Here is a 12,253-nt window from a genome sequence, read left to right on the forward strand (position 1 = left end):
AAAACAAATAAAAAATGCCATGCACAATGATGAGCAGGTTATAAAATGCAGCCATAAACCGCCAGCACTTAGCAGCTTCCAAGTATACAAATGTCCCTAAGCCACATGGCAGCAAGAAGTTGACAGCTTCCTATCATCACGCTACTATCATTTGCCTGTTTTTTTTTGCATAGTAAAACCCCAGAAGGCCCTGGGACAGTTTTGCATTGTCTGATTACACAATTTATACCGTGTTTCATTTTAAAGTTGCGTCGCTTCTCTTTAAGAGAGGCCGAGCATCTGTAGGCTGGAGAGATGATTCATGAGGAGTGAACAGATGGCACAGCGAAAGACACCAAGCTTCATTACGGACCAATATGGAACTTGTCATTTATTTAGAAAAAAAAAGATAACATGTGTTAGTTTTGGTTTCAAGCACAACATGGAGTAAACGACCCTACTTAGTGTTAATGAGAAGTGCAGCCTGTGAGGCTAAGCAAGTCCATCGTTTACAGCTGTGGGTCAGGACCGTCCAGTGTAAAATAGCACTGCGGGAGTTAAACTAGAGGCCAGATATAACACAACATGCATGCAGTTACTGGTCGCAAGGTTTTACTGCCATATGTCTTTGTCTCATGGAAATTTTCATTTTTTTTTATACCAGTCTTTAGAGAGCTTCATAAATATGCAGTCAGTCTACTGCTGCTGTACAAAAATGTGTAACTCCATCCAGTGCTTTACATTGATGGTGTGATATATTACCAACCAGTACTGATTATAAAGCACCCACCTATCATCACAAATATACAAAAAGAGGGAAAAATTAATCAATACTGATGTTTCATAACACTTGTTTGAAACCCAAATTTTTTGCCAAATTTTTTATTATATAAATATACTTTTAATGTTCATAGTCATCAATGAAGTTTAAGCATCCCTACGCTGTCCATGCGCTAGAAAATGAAATCATTTTATAATTTTTCACCAGTTTTCTGATCAACATTATAGCAAGGTTGTTATGAGGCCCAGCCATACTTTATGAAGCTCTACTTTTTTAGAAAAGTGACTAGTTTGCCCAAAATAACAAAATGGGACATTTTGCTACAAACAAGTAATAAACTCATCATTTACTACTAGAACCATACAAATGTTTTTTTTATCAATGTGATTAGTTAGATATGTACAGCATAGTCCATAGCAAAGCATCATATAAAATCATACACTGATTTATTTTAACTTGTTTGCAGCTGTTTCTGACTTGTCAGTCCTCATCAGCACAAGATCAAAATAAAGGTTTTGATGAAGGGACAGCCTTTCTTGGACTTTCAGTTATGAGGGCACTGTTTGTGGTAGACCCACAGCTCTTAACATAGCTTCCACAGACAGGTTTACCTTTATCCACTAAGTCTACTACATCCCAGGGGTTGCCCTGGCCTTGTACAGGGATTTAGACTTACACAGGGCCCCTGGGTTGGAACCATAGACAATGATGCTGGCCGGTGGAGTAAGTTAGTGGGAACAAGGATTGTCTTACAAGGTCGGTACCAGAAGGTCAAAGTCAGAGGCCAAATCATTGGGCAAGAAAATCAAAATAAAGAAATAAAGATAACTGATATGCACTCAGTAATGGGAGATGCCAGTGGAGTGGGCCATTATCCCAAAGAATCCAAGAAGAAGAATCCACCTCACTCTCTGAAGGTAAGTTGCAAGTGTTTTTTTATTTTTACAGTGCAGTCACATGGGAGTATGAAAATTGATCTTAAGGATGGAAGAGTGACACAGTAAATAGACGTTTTGACCCGTCCTGGGCCTTTTTCATGAGGTTGCTGGATTTGGTGGTCAGGATAAGAAGGTAGGGCATGTACTGAATGCATTATTGTAAAAGCTGGGTCCTGTCTGTATGGCTGTAATGATATCGCAAACGCTTCCAGCTCTGCATATGTCCACCTTCCTAGGCCCTTTACGGGTATATATGTCCCCCATCCTAAGCCTTTTGGGTATATATGTCCCCCATCCTAGGCCCTTTATGGGTATATATGTCCCCCATACTAGGCCCTTTACGGGTATATATGTCCCCTATACTATGCCCTTTATGGGTATATATGTACCCCATCCTGGCCCATCCTGGTGTATATGTCCCCCATCCTGGTATATATGTCCCCTATCCTGAACCCCTTCCTGGTATACTTGTCCCTCATCCTGGTATATATGTCCCCCATCCTGGGCCCCTTCCTGATATATATGTCTCCCAACCTGGTATATATGTCACTCATCCTGGCATATATCCCCCATCCTAGTATATAAAACCTAAAATCCTAAAATATTTCAGAACTAATTGTGGTTCATTCATACAGTTTGTTAACTAAAAGTTCAGGAAAATAGACACATGGAAAATTGTTGCTGAGTGCTGGCGCAGGCTCTGATTGTGATTGACAGGAGCACTGGTTAATGGACCTCATGACCCCACGACGTCTGCACAACACTGGCATTTAATTAACAGGCAATGATTGTTATTATAATAGCTTATTGATCTCCGTGTTAAAATTCAAAAGCTGCATTTCCTTTTGGAGGACTGTAGAGCAATTTCTTGCTGGAGAAATACAAAGAACCTAATATTGCTGAGAAATATTCAGAATTGACAGTGTTGCATTATTTCCCATTGTCATTATAGTGATTAGTGGTTTTAGGCCTTAAGCTTTTATTTACACAATGCAGTTTAGCGTAGTCATTTTATATGTTTCTTATCCTGTTTTCCTCCATTTAGGATCATCTCCTAGTTTTGGATCAATTCTATAAAATAGTAAAAATCCAAGAGAAAAACAAAAACTTAATGATGAAAAGGATTATTTCTAGTAATACAATTAAACTGACTATATAAGGCAAATCCTCAACAGTGATACATAATGCATAAACTTACAAATCTGTGCAAATGGCATCAAAATTGTTAGAAAGGTATATTTGTCAAGAACACTAAAGTGCAATTTTCTAAAAAAAAGTCAAGCGTGTTCTCATGGCCATATTTCCTGCTCAAGTTGGACATGTTATGGCCACAAAATATTGAAAACCACAGTGACCACAGCAAAAAATTGCATTGTGTGAACCCACTGTACTAATGGAAGAAGAAGGGAAGGACCAAGATGTTGTTTAGCAGAAGAACAGTTAAATTACAACATAAACATGCTTTAAATTTTCATGTCATGCAGGTGCTGTGCTGCACAAGTAAGGTGAGTGGATCACTGCCCTGCGGAAGGATGCAGATCCTTGGTGCCATAACTTTTTAGCCAGCCTCTGAGCAATGCAGCCAGCTCTCTGATTGGTGGAGTAGCAGACAGAAATCCCTACTGGCTGCTGCTCAGCCAATCAACGCCATGCCTTCTTAGAACTGCAGATGGGAAGGTCCTTCCATCACTTTCCTGCTGCAGACTTTCCTATCAAAAGTCACCAGATTTAGTTGGACATAATAGGAAGTTGAAAAAATATATATTTGTTCCTGGTTCTTTGGTTTTGGCAAATGTGACTCTATGTTCTGCTTCCTTATGTTACCACATAGCTGGAAAACATAAGTCAACAACATGCACAGAAGTGGTTGAGAACTTTCTTCTCATTTTTTTTTCTAGGGGTTGCTGTTTCTTCATGTTAAAATTCCTAAGCAAGCAATGCCCCCTAGGAAAAAGCTATGAAAATAAGTTGCCCTCCAGAAAGTGAAAACTCTGTTGTGCCATCTGTTAGAGGTAGCACTCGCTACCCCAAAAGTTAAATTTATCCCAGGTAAATTTGCTTGAATCAACCTATTTGAATAGTCTCAAATAAAATTTACTGTGAGACGAATCTGTCCAGAAAGGACCCTTATTATGGTCAGAGGTATCTCTAGACCCCAAAGCATAATAATAATAAACAGAAGTCCAGGAAGAGGTTAAAAACAAATGAAATATTATACTCACCTATACTAGTCCTGCTCATCACCTGCCCCCCTGCTTAGTTATGGTCTCCGGATCACTCTTCACTCTTCGGCCTGGATCTTCTGGCACTGACTAAGCATCACATGGTCACAAATATTAAAAAGCTAAGATTGATCCAAAGCACGTGGGGGACTGCGTGGAAAGCTTCATTGGAAAGACAAGTGGGGAGCGTGCTTTAGTAAGGTTATTAAAAAATGTTATTTTTTTTCTACCCCCTTCCTGGCCCTATAAAATTTCATAATGAATATTATTTGTTACAAATCTACTCACTCATTTCTATCAAAGTCCAATGAGGCTTGCAACATGACTTCAGATATTAGCCAGAGGGTCATAGAGTCTCCTCTGCAAGCAAAAGACACCCATATGTATACAGAACCCCAAAACTGCTCTCTACAAATTAGTGGCTTATCCTTTTAAGGATTCTTCATCATCATGCTAATGAAGGGGGGCACAGGGCTTGTTTACTGTGGCCGGAACTGAGTTCTCTTTGCCTTGAAACCCCTCTTCTAAACAGGAATTTGAGTGGAGTGTGTTGTGCTGTGGAGTTTTATTCTTTACTCACTTGTTGTATGGGAGTCTTTGTTACCTCCCCATCCATGGGATCAAATCCAGCTACAGACAAGACAGGAAACCATGGGTCCGGTTTAACAGGTTCATCTTTACTGTGCAATTTGGTTACATACGGCTGCAATATACAGATTAAGACAGTCTTTTTTTGGTGCTGTTCCCTTTGTCCTGTGTATTATCAGTTTTTGCTTCTGTTCTGCCTGACCTGTTCCTAGCCCAACTTCTTCTGCTGACCCTAGGGACTTTCTTTCGGACATATCAGCTTCTCTGAGGCTCATAATTCTTCCCTTCCTCTGTAACCCAGCTGACATCTTCTTCACAGGGGAAACAGAGATATGCCACTCAATAACTCTTCTGGGCCTTAGGCAAAAGACTGCACTGGCGTCCAGATGGAGCTTTGGATGTATCCTCATACTGTTATTAGACTTGTACTGACAGAACCCTTTAAACTCTGCTGCATTCAATTTCATAGAACCTGTTAACACTCTAGTGTCTAGCCTTCCTCTGTCCTTCTCATGACTCGCCCCGGAAGAAGCTACGGTGCGAAACGGCGTCCGTTGGGTGTGGGGAGGACCCCCTCCTCGGTCATCTGCGTTGCAGCATCTTCACTCCCAGGTAGTAACGTTTCTTGTTTCATGCCCCCTGCAGCCTACCATACACCTAGGTTCTCTCCCCATTACTTATATGTCTGCTTTGCCCTGACTCCCCAGATTCACTTATACAGGTACCAATTTTCACAAATTAGGTGATGTATGTGGTTACACCTGTTACTGCATTTATACAGGGGTATCTGGGGCCCCTAGCAGCTGTCAGTAATCTGAGACTTGGGATTCACTGTTTAGTCATGTATGTACCATAAATTAATTCTTCAGGTCACATTTATTAAGCTTGTTAGGTCGCACTGGCGCTATATTTGAGCTATAAAATCCTTTGACCATTACGTTGGTCATCCATATATTTTCTTTGAGAACGTTATCCTGATGTATAGATCTTATCTGCATTATTTACTGTCTATTGCATACGCAGTGTACCTTGAGTGTGTCCATTCCCTGTTTTTGGAGGTTCCCCTTGCCTCAATTTAAAGTTTTCCTATTTTAACATTTACCTAATAAAATATTGTCTTTTTTATTTCTACTTACTTGTCAGAATCTCTTCTTGTCTAGCGGCCATCAACTGCTATAGACCTTTTGTTGTGGTAACCTGTTAACACTGTAGTGTCTAGCCTTCCTCTGTCCTCCACTCTCTTTCACTAACTAAACTCCACTCTTTCACTCTCTTTCTCTCTCTAAACCGGAAAAAACTTTTCTATAAAAACTGGTCTAACCCCTCCCAACTTGTGGGCTAATCCCAAACTGTTAACTATCTACTGCCCTATGTAGTGCAAAATATATCCCTATGCTCTTTACGCTTTCCCTAGTGGACAGACCTCCTGTATGCCCAGGGACGGCCTAGAGGCAGAGCCTAGAGGAGAACCGAGACACAAAACTGGCCATAGGGATGAAATATAACATTCTTTATCACGCATAAATACACAGAAAATCTTATCACATAACCTGCAAACATTATCACATAACTCCCCTGTTGCCTCAACGTCTTCTTCTACCCTTCCACCCCCCTACACTAAGCCTGTTTGAATGTTGGCTGATAGGGTATCTCTTTTTATTAGGTAGCATTAGAGATATGGTTTTCTTCCTTCTGGAAGATGTCTAATTTCTTTTTTTCAGGGTGCGTTGCTTGAACTGTGTTACACCTTAAGCCACAAACAAGGAGTTTTCTCAAAACAAGGAGAAACCTAACGCTATGAACACACACAGTTTTTCAAGGAGATTTGGAACAGAAGCTGAGCAGAAACAGAGTTGAAGCACTCAAGATCTCCAAATTAGAGATGAGAGAATTGATTTCCAGAGGTTCTTGCTCAAGTTGAATTTCCTGAAACAGTTTCACGCAAATTTAAACACTCTAAGATTAGATTCCTGGTTCTCAAAGGAAAAAAAAAATAGTGCCTATTTTACACACTGCTGAAGCATTAGAGAGAAGGCTCATGACTTTTTGTATGGCCACTCGGGCCTCCTCATAAAACTCTGCATTTATAACATCTAACGGATTACCATACCTTGAGCAGTGGTGGTCAGTACCTGGGCCATCACAGATCAGCGGTTCCCAGTCGAGCACAGTTTTTATAGTAGAGTGATTTTCCATCTCCAGAGTCACCGTGTAAGTTTCTCTCTCCTGTAGAGTGTAAGCTCTTATGTGTATTTTTTTTAAAAACAGCAAGCTTTCCTCTATTGAGATTTAAGTGAATTTGTTCATGACGAATCAAAACTTTTGGTAAAATTCCTCTAATCTGACATATTCAACCTTCAAAAGATCTGCTCATCTCTACTCTAAACTCCTAAAAAAAATTTGAGATTCATGTTTTTGTTCCATGTGCACATAGCATAAAGCTACCTTAAAGGTCATTCACCAAGTGAAGCCAACCCAACCAGGACTGTGCTCCAATAAACAAGAACCTTGAAACAGCTGCCTGCAGATAGGTGTCCGATAAAGCTTGCATGGAAGTCATCCGGTTTCTGACATGTCCTTGACCATATTGGCTCCATTCATGCTTTAGGGAAAAAAAATGTGCTTCCCAGCAGGCTTGGACTGGCCCACAGGAGAACAGGAGAATCCTCCAGTGGGCCCCCTCTTATATGAGCAGTACTTGGCACTATATACATGAATCACTATGTACAGACAAAGGCAGCATCTTATTCATTTAACAATCTGCCCAGTTCCATGTTATATAAATTTGTGATTGAGGATAATGTCACATTGTAGCTGAAAAGTGGGGCCCTGGAGCTGGTCACAGCTGGACCTTTGGCATACCAGTTCGACTTTGGTTACGAGTATTAAAAAAAGGAAAGAATTATGGCCTTCTTTATCTATTTGTATTTGTTTTGTATTCTTTGTCATTTATTTTATGTTTTTCCTCTTCTGCCTATTTCTCAAATGCATTTATAATTGAACACCCTAAAGGAAGCCTTCTCTTGATACATTGGCTGTATTCACTTGTTATTTATGTATTTTTGCAGCACATATCATATTTAAAAATCCTTTTAGGTGAACGAACAATAAAATGCAGGCTATATGTAAATCCATATTATAATATATTCATCTTCTCTTTATAGATAGAATTATGATAATGTGATCAATGTTGATAATGTCAAGGGAATTGATAATAACAGAATTGCAGCCATTTGTGGTGCAAATCACTAGCTAAAAATGCATAAAGTAGCACAAATGAAACACATTAGATCTTGGCGGGAAATAAAAAATATATATAATTTTTTTTAAACATTCCAAATAACTGGAATTATATGCAGAGCTCTTATAAAATACTATTGTCCCAAGGATGTTTTTATGCAGGAGCAGAACTATCTCTTCATCTCAGGTTAAAAATGATGTGTTGCTTTTTAGCAGATTCAGAATTTCTCTTTACTAGTATTTTTTATAAATGGTATTCACCTTACATTCCTGATATGTACAAGAATTATTTACATTTGTTGCATAGAACATCTTGTCAACTGCTGGTATCATTTTACTAAACACATTGGTATAAAATAAGCTATATAGATCATTTAATAAACAGAATTTTATAGTCAAGCAAAACTGTAAGCACTGAGATGCCTTATACAGAGTATCCGAGTGCTGCTATTGACTCGCCCCCAGGGCTGTGGGGTACTCGGCAGCCGGGTCTTATGGCTGCTTTTTGGGGGGATATCACGGTGGCTGGCCCGGTCTGTGACCCAAGGCGGTCAGTGCAAAAAGGGGGATATATTTATAGGGGATTTGTCGTGACGCCACCTGTGGTGTCTGGTGAGGATCATCAGCGCTGCATCAGTCCTCTGAGGCAGATGGTAGGGTAGCTTGTGATGGAATGGCTCCCCACAGGTGGAGCGGGCCTCAGGGCAGCGTGAGGGAAGTATTGGATGGTGGTGCAGGGGGGAGATGGCAGGACGGTCCCGGAGGAAGGAGGGACACTAACACGGGGGAAAGCTTCAGTACCTTTACTGGTGGTGCTGCTAGCACGGTCCAGGGTACTCCAGGTGAAGGGCGCACTTCTGGACTCTCCCCAGTGAGCAGGTATAGGGCCTCCTGATCCGTTGCTTATTTCTCAAAGCTTCTGGCCTGCCTGGAGCTGGGCCTAGCTTGGTTGCTCTCTCTCTCTCTGCACCTGCTGACCTGGTGGTAGGGCCTTCTCTTTGGAGATCACTCTTCCTGGACGCTGGGACCTCCGTGACTCCTAGCCCTGGGACTTAAGTCAGTGTTTGGTGAACCTGGGACCTGTAGTTCTCCAGGAGTTCCGGTGGTTCCTACTGGGTATAAGGGGTCCCTGTAGGTGCGGACCCGGTGTCCGGTATATAAATCGGGGTGAGCTTACTATGCTCCTCTGCCCCCTTAGCTCCACTCTCCTTTTCCTCTCGCCGTCGACCACACTCAGGGCCCTCACTACCTGGCAGCTGGCGTGCTGCGTCTTCACCGCTCTCTGAGCGTCGGCATGCTCTCTGCTCACTCAGAGCTGTGTTCCTATCTGAACACTGAACTGAAACTCACTTACTCACTGAGCTGCCTATCTCCACCTTCCCTATATATGTCCCTAACGGGCTCCCTCTGCTGGTCTGAGGTGGAAGGTGGAGGTGTATGAATGTAGTGAGGGCCTCTTGTGGAGAAGTCCATCCATGCACTCTTCTGGGTTCTGTGGCACCAATGCGCAGCAGGGCGCCACACTATATATATGTACTGTATGTAGCACTGTATTCTACAGATGTAGCAAAGGTTACCATGACTCACAATTCTCTACCTTGATAACTTGGTTATCTCACTTTTGAGGTTAAGATAACTTGAATTTACAAAAGTCAATGCCCAATGTCAAGTTATGTGTTGAATTACACTTTATTGTGCTGTGATATCTCAGTGTTTCGTTATTTGAGTTAAGGTAACTGTAACATCGGCGTCAGTGCCTGCCCTTCCTGTCTCTGCTTCTTTCGCCAGGCGGCGCCGCGCTCTTGTTGTGGACGACATGGGGCAACAAGTCAAGTTCTGTGTCCTCTGGTATTTGTAGCTCTGTCCATACTGGGAGATCAGGAGTTAGTTTTTGATAGTATCAATGTTATTTTACTATCGCCCATCTTGATTTGGCTTGCTGGCTTCTAGTCTTTTCCTCTGGTGCTGGGTTTCTTGGTCACGTGATCTCTGCACACTTTATTACCCAGCACCGGGCCCCCATTCCCTGCTGGACATCAGTGTTGTATCGCTCGTGCTCTGGCTAAGTAGCTAGTTTGGTTCTTCTTGCTTTGACTTTAGTTATACTGGGACTTCTAGTTCCACCAGTTTTGTTTTCTTTTATTTTAGTTTCTGCAACTAGCTTTTCTGTTAGGAGGTCTCCTGCTTTTGCTCCCAATCCTTAGATCTTTTAGGGACCTCTTTTTCCCCTTCCTACAGGTCTTCGTTTGAGTTCAGTGCAGGAGTTTCGGTGGGGCTATTCACAACGAATAGGGCACCCACCCCAGCGTAGGTTTAAGCTTAGTCTCAGTGCAGGGACAGCTTTTCCCTCCAATTCCTTAGTTCTAAGTTGCAGAACATAACAGTATGTCCAGCCACGTTGAAAAAAAAAAAGAGGTTTTATTCTTTGTTTTGTTTTTTTCCTCTCCTCTCCTCTTCTTGAATTTTCTTCAGTATGGTTTCCGTCCAGGAACTTGCTCAACGCTTGCAAGGGTTAACTTTGGAGGTTGCCGATCTACAGCAGTACGTGAGTAAATACCCTGCAGAACGCTATGAAGAACCTCAGGTAGGATTACCTGAGTGTTTCTGTGGGAAACGAGAGGATTTTTCTTTCATTTAAAAATGCTTGTTTGTTGTATTTTCGGCTCAGACCTAGATCACCCTGTTCAGACGATGGTCTGCGCAGGTCAGGTGGAATGACCGTGCACTCAAGTTTCAGTTTCTGGCAGGCTTGAGTGAAAGAGTTAAAGGTTTGCTCAATGCATTCCCTGCACCTGATACTCTGCAAGTTGCCATGCAGTTAGCTATCCGTGTGGATAGAAGGTTGAGGGCTAGACAGAATGAGGAGAAATTTCCTGTATTGCTGGATTCTGTTTCTCACGATATTCCTGCCGACACTGGTGAACCTATGCAGGTTGGGGCAATGTCATCCCATTCCAGAGAGAGGGACAGGAGGTTCTCTGAGGGACTTTGTTTGTATTGCGGTAAGGCTGATCATTTTTTAAAGCAATGTGAGATTTCCTTAAGGAAAAAAAAAAAAAGGTCAGTTGAAATAACACTTCCGTTCGCATTGCGTTTTTACGTTCTGCTGGGATGTTTTTTTACTGGTAATACCACCTGTCAGGGTCGTTTAATTGAGTTTCAGGTTATGGTGGATTTTGGTTCTGCACTTAATTTGATTGATCAACAATTTCTTGAAAAGTATAAGTTTGATTCTGAACCTTTGTCGTCTCCTTTTCCTGTGGTGGCGATTGATAATACTCCCCTGGAGCATGGGAGCATTCTTCAAAAGGTGACTGGATTTCCGCTGACTATAAATATGGAACATCAGGAGCAGATTGACTTATTTGTACTTGCTAAGTTGCCTTGCCCGCTCGTCCTGGGGTTGCCATGGTTAAAGGTGCATAATCCTTTGCTGGACTGGTCGTCTGGTTCCATAAGATCCTGGGGTCAGGGGTGCTTTGGTAAGTGTTGTAATGTTCACATTGCGGCTGTTGTGAAGGGGGAGTTACCTGAAGCCATTCAGAATTTTTGGAGGGTTTTTTTGGAGGTGGAGTCGAAAGCTTTATTACCTAATAGAGATTATGATTGCGCTATTGACTTCGTCCCTGATGCTAAGCTCTCTAAGCGCTGGTTGTTTAATCTGACAATTCCCGAGAGGGAGGCTTTGAAGGAGTACCTTCAGACTAGTTTAGCTGCAGGTCACATAAGACCCTCTAAGTCTCCTGTGGCTGTTGGGTTCTTTTTTGTCAAAAAGAAGGATGAGGGTCTTAGGCCTTGTCTGGATTTTCAGGAGATTACTAAGATCACTGTGCGCAATCCTTACCCGTTACCACTTATTCCAGATTTGTTTAACCAATTGACCGGAGCTATATGGTTTTCTAAGATTGACCTTCGTGGGGCATATAATTTGCTACGGGTGAAGGACGGAGATGAATGGAAGATAGCTTTTAACACCCCGGAAGGACATTTTGAGTGTTTGGTGATGCCTTTTGGGCTTACTAACGCCCCTGCATTTTTTTCAAAATTTCATCAATGACATTCTGAGACCCTTGATCGGTAGGAGTGTTATTGTTTATCTGGATGACATTTTGATTTATTCATTGGATCTTGAGTCTCATTGGCAGAGAGTCCGCAAAGTTCTTCAGATACTGAGAGATAACACACACATTGGAGAAGTGTCAGTTTGCTGTCCAGAAAATTAGTTTTTTGGGTTACTTTGTCTCTTGTGATGGTTTTGAGATGGACCCGGTGAAAGTTCAGGCTGTGCTGGAGTGGCCGAGGCCTGAGGGTTTGAAGTCCATACAGAGGATTTGGGGTTTGCCAATTATTACAGGAAATTCATAAAGAATTTCTCTGTTATCGCTAAAGCAATTACTGATCTCACCAAGAAGGGTGCTAATACAGTCCAATGGTCCACTGAGGCTATTGAAGCTTTTGAGTATCTCAAGGAGAGGTTCAGCTCTGCTCCTGTTCTTATCCAGATG

Source organism: Phyllobates terribilis, unplaced genomic scaffold, assembly GCF_046119375.1.
Source record: "Phyllobates terribilis strain yellow unplaced genomic scaffold, ASM4611937v1 Scaffold_10__3_contigs__length_209671492, whole genome shotgun sequence".
NCBI classification, from domain to species: Eukaryota; Metazoa; Chordata; class Amphibia; order Anura; family Dendrobatidae; genus Phyllobates; species Phyllobates terribilis.